This window comes from Mustela nivalis (assembly GCF_964662115.1).
Source record: "Mustela nivalis genome assembly, chromosome: 3".
In the NCBI taxonomy this organism is placed as follows: Eukaryota; Metazoa; Chordata; class Mammalia; order Carnivora; family Mustelidae; genus Mustela; species Mustela nivalis.
In genome coordinates, this window is record NC_139022.1 from 29,509,037 (window position 1) to 29,527,010 (window position 17,974).

Sequence of the window (17,974 nt, forward strand, 5' to 3'; positions counted from 1 at the left end):
GTGCAATTGCAGGGTCATAGGGAAGTTCTATTTTTAATTTCTTGAGGAATCTTCACACTGTTATCCAAAGAGGCTGCACCAACTTGCATTCCCACCAACAGTGGAAGAGGGTTCCCCTTTCTCTACATCCTCTCCAACACATGGTGTTTCCTGTTTTGTTAATTTTGTCCATTCTAACTGGTGTATGGTGATATCTCAATGTGGTTTTAATTTGAATCTCCATGATGGCTAGTGATGATGAACATTTTTTTTAATGTGTCTGATAGCCATTTGTGTGTCTTTATTGGAGAAGTGTCTGTTCGTATCTTTTGCCCATTTTTTGATATGTTGGCCTGGTTCGTGTGTGTTGAGTTTGAGGAGTTCATTATAGATCCTGGATATCAACCTTTTGTCTGTAGCGTCATTTGCAAATATCTTCTCCAATTCCGTGTGTTGCCTCTTTGTTTTCTTGACTGTTTCGTTGCCTGTGCAGAAGCTTTTGATTTTGATGAATTCTCAAAAGTTTATTTTTGCTTTTGTTTCCTTTGCCTCTGGAAACATATCTTGAAAGAAGTTACTGTGGCTGATATCGAAGAGATTACTGCCTATGTTCTCCTCTAGGATTCTGATGGATTCCTGACTCACATTTAGGTATTTTATCCATTTTGAGTTTATCTTTGTGCACAGTGTAAAAGAATGTTCAAGTTTCATTCTTCTACATATATCTGCCTAGTTTTCTGAGCACCATTATTGAAGAGACTGTCTTTTTTCCACTCTATATTTTTTCCTGTTTTGTCGAAGATTATTTGACCATAGAGTTGAGGGTCCATATCTGGGCTTTCTACTCTGATCCACTGGTCTATGTGTCTGTTTTTATACCATGCTGTCCTGGTGGTCACAGCTTTGTAGTAAAGCATGAAGTCAGATAATGTGATGCTCCCAGTTTTATTTTTGCTTTTCAACATTTCCTTAGCGATTCGGGGTCTCTTCTGTTTCCATACAAATTTTTGGATTATTTGCTCCAGCTCGTTGAAGAATACCCGTGGAATTTTTATCAGAATGTCATTAAAACTATAGATTGCTCTAGGCAGTATAGACATTTTAACAATATTTATTCTTCCGATCCAAGAGCATGGAATGGTCTTCCATCTTTTTGGGTCTTCAATTTCTTTCATGAGTGTTCTGTAGTTCCTCAAGTACAGATCCTTTTCCTCTTTGGTTAGGTTTATTCCCAGGTATCTTATGGTTCTTCGTGCTATAGTAAATGGAATCTATTCTCTAATTTCCCTTTCTGTACTTTCATGGTTAGTGTATAAGAAAGCCACTGATTTCTGCACATTGACTTTGTATCCTGCCACGTTGCTGAATTGCTGTATGAGTTCTAGTAGTTTGGGCGTGGAGTCTTTTGGGTTTTCCATATAAAGAATCATGTCATCTGCGAAGAGAGAGAGTATGACTTCTTCATTAACTTGGATACATTTTATTTCTCTTTGTTGTCTGATGGCTGTTGCTAGGACTTCTAAGTTGAACAAGAGTGGTGAAAGTGCGCATCCTTGTCTTGTTCCTGATCTCAACGCAAAGGCTGCAAGCTTTTGCCCATTGAGGATGATATTTGCTGTGGGTCTTTCATAGATAGATTTAATGAAGTTCAAGATTCTCCCACAATCCCTATACTTTGTAGTGTTTTAATCAGGAACAGATGCTGGATTTTGTAAAATGAATTTTCTGCATCAATGGAGAGAACCATATGGTTCTTCTTTCTTCTCATATTAATTTGTTGTATCACATTGATTGATTTGCGAATGTTGAACCATCCTAGTATCCGAGGGATGAGTCCCACCTGGTCTATGGTGGATAATCTTATTAATGTGATGTTGGATCCTGTTGGCTAGGATCTTGTTGAGAATCTTAGCATCCATATTCATCAGTGATATTTTTCTGAAATTCTCCTTTTTGGTAGTGTCTTTGCCTGGTTTGGGGATTAGGGTAATGCTGGCTTCATAGAAAGAGTCTGGAAGTTTTCTTTCTGCTTCAATTTATTGAAACAGCTTCAAGAGAATAGGTGTTATTTCTTCTTTAAAAGTTTGGTAGAATTCCCCAGGGAATCCGTCAGGTCCTGGGCTCTTGTTTTTTGGGAGGTTTTTGATCATTGCTTCAATCTCGTTACTAGATATTGGTCTATTCAGGTTGTCAATTTCTTCCTGATTCAATTATCGGAGTTTATAGTTTTCCAGGAATGCATCCATTTCATCTAGGTTGCTTAGCTTATTGGCATATAACTGTTGATAATAATTTCTGATGATTGTTTTTACTTCCTTGGTGTTCGTTGTGATCTCTCCCTTTTCATTCAGAATTTTATAAATTTGGGCTTTCTCTCCTTTCTTTTGGATTAGGTTAGCCAATGGTTTATCAGTCTTGTTGATTTTTTCAAAAATCCAGCTTCTAGTTTCATTGATACGTTCAAATCTCTGGTTTCTACCTCATTGATCTCAGCTCTAATATTGATGATTTCCCTTCATATGTGTGGAGTTGGTTTGATTTGTTGTTGATTCTCCATTTCTTTAATATGTAGAGACGGCTCCTGTGTTCTGGATTTTTCAATTTTTTGAGGGATGCTTGGATGGCTATGTATTTCCCCCTTAGGACCGCCTTTGCTGTATCCCATAGGTTTTGGACTGAATTGTCTTCATTCTCATTGGATTCCATGTATTGTTTCAGTGCTTCTTTGATCTTCTGATTGATCCAAGCATTCTTAAGCAAGTTGGTCTTTAACTTCCAGTTGTTTGAGTTTTTCTGAACTTTTCCTTGTGATTGAGCTCCAGTTTAAAAGCATTGTGATCTGAGAATGTGCAGGGACTGATCTCAGTCTTTTGGTATCTGTTGAGTCCTGATTTGTGACCTAATATGCGGTCTATTCTTGAGAAGGTTCCATGTGCTCTTGAGAAGAATTAGTATTCTGTTATTTTAGGGTGGAATGTTCTGTATGTATCTATGAGGTCCATCCGGTCCAATGTGTCATTCAATGTTCTTGTTTCTTTATTAATTTTCTGCTTCGATGATGTGTCTGTTTCTGAGAGAGGCATGTTAAGATCTACGATTAGTGTATTCATATCAATATGACTCTTTATTTTGATTAACAGTTTTCTTAAGTAATTGGCTGCTCCCATTTTGGGAGCATAGATATTTACAATTGTTTGTCATCTAGGTGGATAGTCCCTTTAAGGATTATGTAGTGTCGTTCTGTATCTCTGACTACAGTCTTTAGTTTAAAATCTAATTTATCTGATATGAGAATCACTACCCCAACCTTCTTTTGAGGCCCATTGGCATGAAAGATGCTTCTCCATCCCTTCATTTTCAGTCTGCATGTATCTTTAGGTTCAAATGAGTCTCTTGTAGACTACATATGGATGGGTTTTGTCGTTTTATCCAATTTGCAACCCTGTGCCATTTTTTGGGTGCATTTAGGCCATTCACATTGAGGTTGAGTATTGATAGATACGTATTTATTGACATCAAGTTACCTTTGAAGTCTTCCTTTCTGTAGATTGTCTCTGTATTTCTGTTCAGTTTTATTCTTAGGATTTTTCCTCTTTTATAGAACCCCCCCTTAATATTTCCTGCAGTATCGGCTTGGTGGTTGCATCATCTTTTAAGCCTTGCTGATATTGGAAACTCTTTTTCCCTCCATCCATTTTTAATCTCAGTCTTGCTGGATAAAGTATTCTTGGCTGCATGTTCTTCTCATTTAGTGCCCTGAATAGATGTTGCCAGCCCTTTCTGGATTTCCAGGTCTCTTTGGAAAGGTCTGACGTTATTCTGATGGCCGTTTCTCTGTAAGTAAGGAGCCTCTTTGCCCTAGCGGCTTTCAAGAGATTATACATACCATTATAATTCCTCAATTTGACTATCAGGTGTTGTGATGTTTTTTAAGGAATGTATAATCTTGGGTAGAGACCGTTCACCCTCTAGTATATGAACACTGGTTCCATTCACGAGATTGGGGAAATTTTCATGAAGGACTTGTTCCACTATATCTTCTAGACTTCTTTTTTTCTCCTCCCCTTCAGGAATTCCAATAATTCTGATGTTGGAACGCTTCATGGCATCATTTATTTCCTTGATTCTGTTTTCGTGGTTTCTAAGCTGTTCCAGGCTTCCTCCTGATCCTTTCTCTCTATCTGTTTGTCCTCTAGATCACTAATTCTATATTCTGTCTCTGTTACCCTAGGTTTGAGAGACTTTAGATTAGATTGAAAGTCATTGAGAGCATTGTGAACCTCCACCTTGGTAGCTTTAAGTTCCACTCTAACATTGTGTATATCATTTCTCGTCGCTTACAGCTCGGCCCTAATCAATTCCATTTGGTCATCCTTGGCTTTCTCCAACCTAGCTATTGCCTGGATAATTGTTAGCCTGAATTCTCTTTCTGACATATTGTCTATGTTGATAGCCATTATCTCTGTTGCAGAAGGTCCATCCTCTGTATTTTTCTTCTGTTGGGCATTCCTCCACCTAGTCATTTGGTGGGAGATGACTGATCAGTTTTATCTGGATGTATCACCCGTGGTGCAGTCAAGGTGCACCCTGGAACACTTTTGAGCAATCAAGATTCCACACGCAAATGAGAGACAAAAGAAAAGAAAAAGAAAAAGAAAAAAGAAAAGAAAAGAAAAGAGAGAGAGGAAAGAAAGCGAAGATGAAAGAGAAGGTTCAGCCCACTGGGGTCCCAAGGTAAGATTTGTGAAGTAGACAAACAAAAGAAGACAAACAATAAGACTGATACAAGTGTATGACAAGAGAAAAAAAATATATATACATGCAAATAAAAGAAGAAACTCTTCAAAAGAACCCCATCTGTAAGATTTATATGCTATCAGGACAAACACAAAAACACAGAAACATGGTGGAAGAAAAAGATGGGAGAGTGGTTAAAAATCTCAGTGTGTGCAAGGAAGGTTGTTTTCATTCTTCCTAGATATATCTTGATATCTTTGTTAAATGACTCAACTTTCCTAAGATAAAGGGGAATTAAACATTGGTTTACCTGTGATGAAAAACCTCCCATAAAACAAGAGCCCAGGACCTGAAAGATTCCCTGGGGAATTTTACCAAACCTTCAAAGAATAAATAACACCTATTCTCCTGAAGCTGTTTCAAAAAATTGAAGCAGAAGTAAAACTTCCAGACTCTTTCTATAAAGCTAGCATTACCCTGATCCCCAAACAAGGCAAAGACCCTACCAAAAAGGAAAATTTTAGACCAATATCACTGATGAATATGGAAGCTAAGATTCTCAACAAGATCCTAGCAAACAGGATCCAACAGAACATTAAAAAGATTATCCACCATGATCAGGAGGAATTCATCCCTGGGATACAAGGACGCTTCAACATTTGCAAATCAATCAATGTGATAGAACAAATTAATATGAGAAGAAACAAGAACCACATGGTCCTCTCAGTTGATGCAGAAAATGCATTTGACAAAATCCAGCGTCCGTTCCTGATTAAAACACTTCAAAGTATAGGGATAGAGGGAACATTCCTGAACCTCATCAAATCTATCTGTCAAACTCTCTCTCTTTGCAGATGACATGATTCTTTATATGGAAAACCCAAAAGACTCCACCCCCAAACTACTAGAACTCATACAGCAATGCAGCAACGTGGCAGGATACAAAGTCAATGTGCAGAAATCAGTTGCTTTCTTATACACTAACAATAAAAATTCAAAAGGGAAATTAGAGAATCGATTCCATTTGCTATAGCACCAAGAACCATAAGATACCTGGGAATAAACCTAACCAAGAGGTAAAGGATCTGTACTCAAGGAACTACAGAACACTCATGAAAGAAATTGAAGAAGACACAAATAGATGGAAGACCATTCCATGCTCTTGAACCGGAATAATAAACATTGTTAAAATGTCTATAGTGCCTAGAGCAATCTATACTTTTAATGCCATTCCGATTTAAATTCCACCAGTAATCTTCAAGGAGCTGGAGCAAATAATCCTAAAATTTGTATGGAATCAGAAAAGACCCTGAATCGCTAAGGAAATGCTGAAAAACAAAAATAAAACTGGGGGCATCATGTTGCCTGATTTCAAGCTTTATTACAAAGCTGTGATCACCAAGACAGCATGGTACTGGCATAAAAACAGACACATAGATCAGTGGAACAGAGTAGAGAGCCCAGATATGGACCCTCAACTCTATGGTCAATTTATCTTCGACAAAACAGGAAAAAATATACAGTGGAAAAAAGACAGTCTCTTAAATGAATGGTGCTGGAAAAACTGGACAGTTATATGGAGAAGAATTAAACTCGACCATTCTCTTATACCGTACACAAAGATCAACTCAAAATGGATGAAAGACCTCAACGTGAGACAGGAATCCATCAGAATCCTAGAGGAGAACATAGGCAGTAATCTCTTTAATATCAGCCACAGCAACTTCTTTCAAGATATGTCTCCAAAGGCAAAGGAAACTAAAGTGAAAATAAACTTTTGGGACTTCATCAAAATCAAAAGCTTCTGCACAGCAAAGGAAACAGTCAAAAAAACAAAGAGGCAACCCATGGAATGGGAGAAGATATTTGCAAATGACAGTAGAGACAAAAGGTTGATATACAGGATCTATAATGAACTCCTCAATCTCAACACACATGAAATAGGCAAACATTTTAAAAAATGGGAAGAAGATATGAACAGACACTTCTCCTATCAAGGCATACAAATGGCTATCAGACACATGAAAAAATGTTCATCATCATTAGCCCTCAGGGAGATTCAAATTTAAACCACATTGAGATATCACCTTACACCACTTAGAAAGGCCAAAATTAACAAAACAGGAAACAACATGTTTTGGAATGGATGTGGAGAAAGGGGAACCCTCTTACACTGTCGGTGGGGATGCAAGTTGGTGCAGTCTCTTTGGAGAACAGTGTGGATATTCCTCAAGAAATTAAAAATAGAGCTTTCCTATGACCCTGCAATTGCACTCCTGGGTATTTACCGCAGGGGTACAGATGTCGTGAAAAGAAGGGCCATCTGTACCCCAATGTTTATAGCAGCAATGGCCATGATCGCCAAACTATGGAAAGAACCAAGATGTCCTTCAACGGATGAATGGATAAGAAAGATGTGGTCCATATAGACTATGGAGTATTATGCCTCCATCAGAAAGGATGAATACCCAACTTTTGTAGCAACATGGACGGAACTGGAAGAGATTATGCTGAGTGAAATAAATCAAGCAAAGAGAGTCAATTATCATATGGTTTCCCTTATTTGTGGAGCATAACAAATATCATGGAGGACAAGTTGTGTTAGAGAGGAGAAGGGAGTTGGGGTAAATTGGAAGGGGAGGTCAATCACGAGAGACTATGGACTCTGAAAAACAGTCTGAGGGGTTTGAAGTGGCGGGGGTGTGGGAGGTTGGGGTACCAGGTTTTATAGAGGGCACTGATTGCATGGAGCACTGGGTGGGGTGAAAAAATAGTGAATACTGTTTCTCTGAAAATAAATAAATTTAAAAAAATTGGTTTACCTTTAGGGGTAGCATTGATTGGGGAAAGTGGATTACTTTGAAGTTTAACTCTTTATGAATATCAGAAGATAAAAATAAAAAGGAATAACCTAGACTAAACTAAACTCAAATTTTAAAAAATGAATTCAAATAATAGAAATGCAAAAGAAATACATACGTGTATGTATCAAAAAGTTCAGGTTATTATGGAATTTGATATACTGTACAGCTCGCTGTGATGGTAAATAGTTAAAAAAATTACCTATGTATCAAAAAAAAAAATGAGAATCAGTGCTCCCAGACGTGTCTCTCTCCCGGTTTCCTGGAGTTTCCTCACAGCATGATCCCCAAATGCCAGTCTTGGCTCCCGCCTCATACGAAGAAAATGAGACAGCCTCCTGCCCCAAGCCAGGGCAGTCGTCAACATCTCAGCACTTGCATAAAGGAGAAAAAGAACAGCAAGAAGCAATTGAACATATTGATTAAGTACAAAATGAAATAGACAGACTTAATGAACAAGCCAGTGAGGAGATTTTGAAAATAGAACAAACTCCGCCAACCATTTTTTCAGAAGAGGTCAGAATTGATCGCCAAATCCCCAGTTTTTGGGTAACAACATTTGTCAACCATCCACAAGTGTCTGCACTGCTTGGGGAGGAGGATGAAGATGTGCTGCATTATTTGACAAGAGTTGAAGTGACAGAATTTGAAGATATTAAAGCAGGTTACAGAATAGATTTTTATTTTGATGAAAACCCTTACAAGTTCTCTCCAAAGAATTTCATCTGAATGAGAGTGGTGATCCATCTTCAAAGTCCACTGAAATCAAATGGAAATCTGGAAAGGATTTGACAAAGCATTCAAGTCAAACACGAATAAAGCCAGCAGGAAGAGACAGCATGAAGAACCAGAAAGTTTTTTCACCTGGTTTTCTGACCATTCTGATGCAGGTGCAGATGAGTTAGGATAAGTCATCAAAGATGATATTTGGCCAAATCCATTACAGTACTACTTGGTTCCCAATATGGATGACGAAGAAGGGGAAGGAGAAGAGGGTGATGATGATGAAGGAGAAGAAGGATTGGAAGATATTGATGAAGAAGGAGATGAGGATGAAGGTGAAGAAGATGAAGATGATGATGAGGGTGAGGAAGGAGAGGAGAATGAAGGAGAAGATCACTAATGGAACACTGATGGATTCCAATCTTCCTTTTTTAATTTTCCTCAGTCCCTGGGAGCAAGTTGCCATATTTTTTTTCTTTTTCTTTTTCTTTTCTCCTCTCGTGCTCATTCGCCCTGATTTTGAAGTCTCCTTTTTCTCTCCCTTTATACCATGGTTCTCAGCTTATTTGGGGGGGAAATACCTTGAGAAGAATACAGTGGGAAAAGAATCTCTACCCCTTTTTTTCCAAATTCATTTTTGTCCCTTCCTGTCTCAACAAACAAAAACTTTATGGAATCATCACCACCGTGCTCTGTGGGAAAAAAGAAAAACCTTCTGCTCCCTTAGCTCTGCTGGAAGCTGGAGGGTGCTAGGCCCTTGTGTAGTAGTACATAGAATTCTAGCTTTTTTCCTCCTTTCTCTGTATATTGGGCTCAGAGATTACACTGTGTCTCTATGTGAATATGGACAGTGTGCATTTACCAACATGTACGTGTCTACTTTCTCTTGTTTAAAAAATATTAAAAAAAAAACTTAAAAAAATCCATACTGATGTTTGTGTGGGTTAAGTGGGCATTTTGACAACATGGCTTCTCCTTTGGCATGTTTAATTGTGATGTTTAACGGACATCCTTGCAGTTTAAGATGGCACTTTTAAAATAAAACTCTCTCCTAATGATGACTTGAGCCCTGCCACTCGATGGGAGAATCAGCAGAACTTGTAGGATCTTATTTGGAATTGACATTCTCTATTGTAATTTTGTTCCTGTTTATTTTTAATATTTTCTTTTTGTTTCACTGGAAAGGAAAGATGATGCTCAGCTTTAAACATTAAAAGTGTACAAGTTGCTTTGTTACAATAACACTAAATGTGTACACACACACACACACACACACACACACACACACAAATGAACCAGAATAGTGGGAGCGAGTGAAAAATAAAAGTTTTCCTATGAAGTAGAGGTTGTTCTCTTGTAGGTTTTTTTTCCCTCTTTTTTTTCCTTTCTTTTTTTTTTTTTTTTTTCCCTGGGGGAGAGGCCTGCCACGTGGGTTTTTATTCAATAATGTTCCCTGAGTTAAGTCCTCCCGCCCCCCCCTCAGGGGGTGGGCTCTGAGGAAACTTTTTGTTTTTTTCAGGCTTTTGTTCTCTGGAGGTTTTTATGTTTGTTCCCTTTTTTTTTCTCTCTCACTTTGACAGCTTTTGATGGTTTTTTTAGTTTTAGAGGAAAACAAACTGCACCCTGATCTCCCTCTCAGAGAGAAGCCTCAATCTGGCTGAAGAGCCTAAATAAGTTCCCCCTTGGCCTCTGGCAGAGTATGTTCCAAGTCATGGTCCCTGGGGACGTAGGTAGAATCTTTTGCTTGTACCCAAAGCCAAGGCAGTGACGGCTGTCTGGGCAGCTCCAGACCGCCAGAGAGGTTCCACTGAGATTTTCCCGCTGGCCCGGGCTGGGAGTGCCTGGTCTCTCTGGGTCTAAGAGCGCCTGGCTTGCGTGCACCAATTTAGGGGAGACTGTGGATCTGGCGCGGGTCTCAGGCTCTGAGGACAGGGTGCATGTCTAAAGCACCAGGCTGGGCCTTGCACACACCTCTCTGCGGGGAGAGTTTGGCGCAGGCGTCTTAGGCTCTGCCCACTGGCGTCTTCTGCCCCTGTAGAGATCCAGACGTGTATAATTCTGATCTCAGACTGATTTCATGGGTGATTGGAGTTCTTCGGTAGGTAATCAGCTCACTTTGGTGTACAGGCTGAAAAGGCACCTCCTCCTACTTCCCCGCCATCTTGTCCCCCGGGGGCTCCAAGATCCATTGTTTATGCACCACACCTCATGCTCCATTCAATACAACCCTCTTAATATCCACCACGAGGCTCACAGTTCCTTCCACCCCCTCCCTTCCAAAACCCTCAGTTTGTTTCACAGAGTACACAGTCTATCATGGTTTGTCTCCCCCTCTGATTTGTCCCAATTCACTTTTCCATTCCTTCTCCTAATGTCCTCCATATTATTCCTTATGCTCCACAAGTAAGTGAAACCATATAATTGACTTTATCTGCTTGACTTATTTCACTCAGCTTAATCTCCTCCAGTCCCGTCGATGTTGATACAAAAGTTGGGTATTCATCCCTTCTGATGGAGGCATAATAGTCCATTGTATATATGGACCGTATCTTCTTTTCCATTTGTCTTTTGAAGGGCATCTCAGCTCTATCCACAGTTTGGTGATTGTGGCCATTGTTGCTGTGAACATTAGGGTAAAGAAGGCCCTCCTTTACACTACATCAGTATCTTTGTGAAAAATACTCAGTAGTTCAAAGGCTGGGTCATATGGTAGCTCTATTTTTATTTTCTTAAGGAATCACCACACTGTTTTCCAAAGTGGCTGCACCAACTTGCATTCCCACCAAAATTGTAAGAGCATTCCGCTTTCTCCACATATTCTCCAATACATGTAGTTTTCTGTTCGTGAATTTTGACCATTCTACCTGGTGAAAAGCGATATCTCAATGTGGTTTTGTTTTGAATTTCCCTGATGGCTAGTGATGATGAACATTTTTTTCATGTGTCTGTTAGCCATTGGTACCTTTCCTATGGAGAATTATCTGTTCATATATTCTTCCTATTTTTTAACAATTCTCTGATTTGTGTATATTGAGTTTGAGGAGTTCTTTATAGATCTTGGATATCAGCCCTTTGTAGTGTTATTTGCAAATATCTTCTCCCATTCCGTGGGTTGCCTCTTTGTTTTGTTGACTGTTACCTTTGCTGTGCAGAAGCTTTTGATCTTGATGAAGTCCCAAAAGTCCATTTTCACTTTTGTGTCCTTTGCCTTTGGAGACGTATCTTGAAAAACGTTGCTGTGGCCAATGTCGAAAAGGTTACTGCCTATGTTTTCCTCTAGGATTTTGATATATTCCTGCATAACGTTGAGATCTTTCATCCCTTTTGAGTCTATCTTTGTGTACAGAATAAGATAATGGTTGAGTTTCATTCTTCTATACCTAGCTGTCTAATTTTCCAAGCATCATTTATTGAAGCGACTGTCTTTTCTACTGGATATTTTTTCCGGCTTTGTCAAGGATTATTTTATCATAGTGTTGTGGGTCCATATCTGGACTCTCTACTGTGTTCCATTGTTCTATGTGTCTGGTTTTGTGCCAGTACTCTGCTGTCTTGGTGATCATAATTGTGTAGTAAAGCTTGAAATCAGGCAATGTGATGCTCCCAACTTGTTTTTCTTTTTCAACATTTCCTTAGCAATTCAGGATCTTTTCTGGTTCCATGCAAATTTTAGGATTGTTTGCTCCAGAAGTTTAAAAATGCTACTGGAATTTTGATCAGAATGATATTGAAAGTATATATTATTCTGGAAGTACAGACCTTTTAACAATGTTTATTCTTCTGATCCAAGAGCATGGAATGCTTTTTCATTTTTTTGTCATCTTTTCTTTTTCTTTCTTCTTCAATTTTTTTCATGAGTACTCTGTAGTTCCTTGGGTACAGATCATTCCTACAGATCAACCAGAATACTGGTTTATTCCCAGGTATCTTATGCTTTGTGGTGCTATAGTAAATGGAATCAATTCTCTAATTTCCCTTTCTATATTTTCATTGTTATTTTATAAGAAAGGAACTAATTTCTGTGCATTGATTTTGTATCCTGCCACATTACTCAATTGCTATATGAGTGCTAGTAAATGGGGGGTGGAGTCTTTTGGGTTTTCCATATAAAGTATTATGTCATCTGCAAAGAGAAAGAATTTGACTTCATCATTGCCAATTGGAATACCTTTTTTGTTGATTTGTCGCTCTCGGCCCGCAAGAACGACCCGCAGACGAGGTGAGTGGCAAACTTCTTTATTGACAGTCTTCAGCCCCGGGACCCCGAACACCAATTACAGCCCCAAGTTATAGGATACAGTGGATAGAAAGTAACCAATTACCACATAACACAACTACTATAACATCCAATCAGAAGGGATACAGATGACTTCAATCCAGATCATGCGGGGAGCTCGTGCCTACTGATGTGAGCCCCCAAAACTTATTGTTCACTCTGTTTTTGTGCCGTTTCCATGGTCCCTGGTTAATCTTATACTAGTCCCGATACTTCAGTACAGGTTGTGCGTTGCCTGGAGCGCTCCCACATAAACATTCACCTGCCCTTCTCCTCAAGCCTCGCCTAGTACATGACTCCCAGCTTCTGCTGCATGGCTCTCCACAGCTCCCCCTTTTTGTATTTTTATATGGCAGGGGTCGTGCCTGTCTTAGGTTGACAATCCTCAACACACATGCTTACCCGTCATCGGGTACTCCCCTTCACTGAGGAGCCCCTGTCTTAGGTTGCTATGGTGAGGGATCAGTCTTACCCATCTTTGGCTACCGACCCAGCATACAGAGCCATATTCAGGGGGAGGCATCCTTTTAGGCAGCAAAGCCAGTTTTGAGACGCTTGAGGCAGCAGGGTACTAGCTATGGTGGGAGCAACCCATAATCAAGGTTGCCGTGTAGTTTTGTCACGAGCATCCCGTTGCTGATTCCGCACAATGGCTCGCACTTTATATAATTCTGTAAGCATGAATTTCACCACACAGGGAAAGAGGCACATGAATAAAAGCATAAGTATTAACACTCCTACAATAGAGCCTATAGCATACCAAGTACGGGATAGCGAAGGAATATGAGAAAATAGCGAATTTACAAAATTGTCAGCAAGCTGGGCCACGGGCAGTTTGGCATGCGGAGCTTCTGCAATATTCAAAATCTCTTGATGTAACTGCAGCAAGTCAAGGGACACATTAGAGTTAGACCATACCCCTTCAAGGTGGTACAACACTCGACCCCAGGAAGTTTCTGTGACATTATAGCGCTTGGGGGTGACACAGATCCAGTGGTAGTCACTATGGCATTGGATCCTAGTTCGCAATTTCAAACTTTGAAGTTCGTCCCCCAGAAACTTCACAGCATCATATAAGGCATTTAGTCTGGTTTCAACCCTTTTGTCTATATCCTCTTGTGTTCCCAAGGCCAGAGAAGTATTATGTGCCAGATGATCTACAGTATCTGCAGCTTGCACTGCTTGAGTTAAAGAAATAGATGCAGTAACAGTTGTAGCAATTATTGTTATAAGAGAAACTATACCTAAGATCAACAAACCTAATTCTCGTCTAGGCCGACTAAGGGCATTCTGTACCCGATCCCACAATTCTAACCCAGGGTTAGAGTACCATGGCTTAGATATATTAACAGGAAGCATGATAAAGGGGGGTTGTCGAACTACTAATACACCATCATCTACCGAGACACCCTGAATGCAGTTAGTTAAAGTACAATTCGGACAGAGCAGGTGATATGTAGCTTTATCTTTTTTAATGGTGAGATTCCCTACTAGCAGCATAAAAGGTCTAGGCACACACGCTTGAGGGTATCTATCCTCTAGATCTTGGGCCCCCTTGTTCCAACGGGTTGCTTTTCTAAAAGCGGCTAAAAGCTTCCATATTTCCGTTTGTACTGGATACCCTCTTGGCGGAGCAAGTATAGGAGGTACTTTTGGCTTAAAAACCCGGGTAGGTGCCCTAGGTCCCCAATCTAAAAGTGTAAATCCCTCCTCAAGGGTGTAAGCAGTGGCCTTCTTTTCCACACATAACCTCCAGGGAACGTCTATTCCTTTAGATATTCCCAACTGAGCTGCACATAATGGGATATCCCGGGGAATCTTACCTATTGATGTTGCGCGGCCAGCAGTTACCCCTGCTATAGTTACATCATCATATTGAACTAGTGTAAACACCCACAAGCAATGTGATCATCTACCATTCATGGAGAAACACATAGGATACATGTCAGAATAGCCCTTATAAGAAATGTTTGCCTGCTGCGGCTGAAGATGTACCGAGGAAGGCGGTCCTAACAGGGCAGTGTCATTAACATAAACAGGGACAGAGCTCATATCCCAACTCACAGGTTGTAACAAAGGCGGATCAGGCACGTATGCCCAATATACAGAACCTTGAGCTGACAATATTTGCATACAAACAAGCAGTAGTGACAGATATGAGTCCAGAAGAGAAAAATGCACTCTATGCTGAGCCATTTGAAGAAGAGCTTGAAGCTGGGTAGTCTCTTGTCTCGGCCACAGTTGGATTGGTTCCGGATTCACGGGGGCAGGCTGCAGGACGATCGTCGTCACTGTCATCCGCAGTAGCAGCATCTTCCACAGGTTCCACGGCCACCAGCCTGGTGAGACGTTCCGGTACCCAGAGTGGAGTGGGCGCATCCTGTGGGAAAACACAAAGGGAACCTCGGTGCCACCGGAGCACCGGGTCAGGGCCCTTACATGAACCAGTAAGGACATCCTTCCACTTCACCATAGATTGCTGCGTTTTCTGTTGGCCCCAATGGCGCTCCGCGGCTGAAACGCCATCTTTGTCAAGTGTGAGAAAATTTAAAATAAAAGTGGTCAAGTTGGTAAGGTCTGTAGGCGTGTGATGCTCCTCTCCAATTCCCCCTTTTTGTATTTTTTGCAAGGTAGTTTTAAAGGTCAGGTGAGTGCGCTCTATGACACCCTGGCCTCGAGGGTTATAAGGAATGCCTGTAACATGGTGAATATTATAACAGGCTAGAAAGTTTGAAAAGCTTTTAGAAGTATAAGCAGGAGCATTGTCTGTTTTTAATTGTTTAGGCACTCCCCAGCAGGCAAAGCTGCGCAGGCAATGAGATATCACGTTTTTAACATTTTCTCCTCGCAGGGGGGTTGCGCTAACGACCCCTGAGCAAGTATCCACACTCACATGAACGTATTTTTGTTGCCCAAAAGAAGGTATATGTGTTACATCCATTTGCCACAGATGGTTGGGCAATAGTCCTTTAGGGTTTACCCCGAAGGAGGGCATGGGCAAGTGTACCACACAATTGCCACAAGACTTTACGATATCTCGTGCGTCAGCTCTGGAGATATGAAAGCGTGCCTTTAATGTTTGGGCATTCACATGCCATTTATCATGATATCTCTTAGCATCTTCTAGAGCACTGCAAACATAAAAGCGCGCAGCTGCATCAGCTATTCGGTTTCCCTCAGCCATAGGTCCTGGAAGGTCTGAATGTGCTCTAAGATGTCCAATATAAAAAGGGGCACCACGGGAGAGTATAAGGTGTTGCAATTCAGCCAGCAGGGAGGAAATTTCTGACTGGCTGGCTGAGATAATAGCAGTTTCTATAGACCTGGTGGCTGCAACTGCATATTTGCTATCTGAGATAATATTAATGGGTTGATTTAGAAACCTTTGTAAAACACACATAATCACCAACAATTCTGTTCTCTGGGCTGAAGTCGAGGGCACAACAACAGGAATTATTTTTCCTTCTACCACATAAGCGCCAGTTCCTGCTTTACTGCCATCTGTAAATACTGTGAGGGCCCCGATTAATGGCTCCAATCGACAGGATTTAGGCCAAATAAGGGGTGTATTTTTATAAAACTCAATGAGAGGGTGTGAGGGATAATGATTATCAAATGTAACAGGATAAGCAACTGTTAGGATGGCCCAATCGTCATTTTCATGCGTTAAAATGCTTATTTGGGTTTTATCATAAGGGATTATACAAACATCGGGCAGTTTCCCGAGGACCTGTATGCTGGCTTTAAAGGCTTTATTTGCCACCGTAGCTACAGCCGTAGCATACGGGGTGATGACGCGGCTAAGATTATGGGGTAGATAAATCCATAGTAGGGGTCCTCCTTGCCATAAGGCCCCCGTGGGTGATCCAGGGGATGGGATAATTATGACACTTATAGGCTTTTCCGGGTCACATCTATCTGCTGCTGTTAAAGCTAGTCTGCTTTCAACTAACTGTAATGATTTAATAGCAGCTGGAGTGAGTACTCTTGGGGAGTCCAATGCAGGGTCCCCAGGCAGAATATCGAATAAAGGTTTCAGCTCTGCAGTAGTAATTTTTATGTATGGTCGAATCCAGTTAATGTCCCCTAAAAGTTTTTGGAAATCATTCAGTGTATGCAAATGATCTCTACGGATTTGAATCAGTTGAGGCTTTACTGACGTTTTAGAGAGCTGCATACCAAGGTAATTTTGTAGGTCTCCTGCTTGGATCTTTTCAGGGGATATAGTTAGTCCCCACTTTGCTAACTGTTTCTGTAGGAAGGTTAGAGCTGAAGGAAGAGACCTCTCATTTGGCCCACAAATCAAGATATCATCCATATAATGATAACAAAGCAAGTCTGGAAATGCTTTCCGGAAAGGCTCTAGTGCTTGGCTTACATACAACTGACACAAGGTGGGGCTATTGGCCGTCCCCTGAGGGAGTACTTTCCATTCATACCTTTGATCTGGCTCAGCATGATTAATTGATGGCAGAGTAAATGCAAAGCGCTCTATATCTGCAGGGTGTAGTGGAATGGAAAAGAAACAGTCTTTGATGTCAATTACAATAGAAGGCCAGTTTCTTGGCAACGCCGTCACGACTGGGAGCCCTAACTGAATGGGTCCCATGACCTGCATTTGATCATTAATCTGTCGTAGGTCATGTAGCAATCGCCAGTTGCCTGATTTCTTTCTTATTACAAATATGGGTGTATTCCACGGGGATGTGGATTTTTGAATATGTCCTGCTTTGAGTTGTTCTTGGACTAGCTCTTTTGCCGCTTGTAATTTTTCTTTTGTTAAAGGCCACTGAGGCACCCAGCGCAGCTCTTGTGTTTTCCAAGTTATACGAATTGCCTCAGTGGCCGCTAGGAAAAAACCTGACCCCCCATAGAAGGCGGGTTGGGATCTCCCTGGCCCTTGGTCCCAAGTCCCTGGCCAGGCTTATATCCCATGTTTCTCATCATGGTTTGGGAGGCCTCACTGTATAACTTTTCTGTAGTAAGTTTGATATTCATTTGCTCCAGCACATCGCGCCCCCACAAAGAAACAGGGGTGGAACAGACATATGGTTGGAAAATGCCTTTATGTCCTTCCTCATCCTCCCAGTCTAAAGATGCAGCACTGATATCAGGGCTGGTAGCTATCCCTAATCCTCGGAGGGTCTGGTTGGCTTTGACTAGAGCCCAGGCTTTAGGCCAATCTAGACAATTTATAATGCTTTTGTCTGCTCCTGTATCTAGGAGTCCCCAGAATAGTTTACCTCTAATCTTTAATTTAAGCATAGGTCTCTCTTTCATATTCATAGTAAGGCATGCGAGGGAGGATCCTGTGGATCCTAGGCCCCCTTTTCTTGTCTGGCCTGTAGAGGGATATTTTTCATGGTTACTAGGCAAAATCAAAAGCTGTGCAATTCTG

At 40.8% G+C, this 17,974-nt stretch overlaps 1 pseudogene across 1 annotated transcript; it reads left to right on the plus strand.

Moving 5' to 3' along the window:
* Positions 1-7,857: 7,857 nt before the first annotated feature.
* LOC309861052 (protein SET pseudogene) lies at positions 7,858-8,908 on the plus strand (annotated as a pseudogene). Its single transcript has one exon. The product of its transcript is annotated as a protein SET pseudogene (transcript).
* Positions 8,909-17,974: the final 9,066 nt, after the last annotated feature.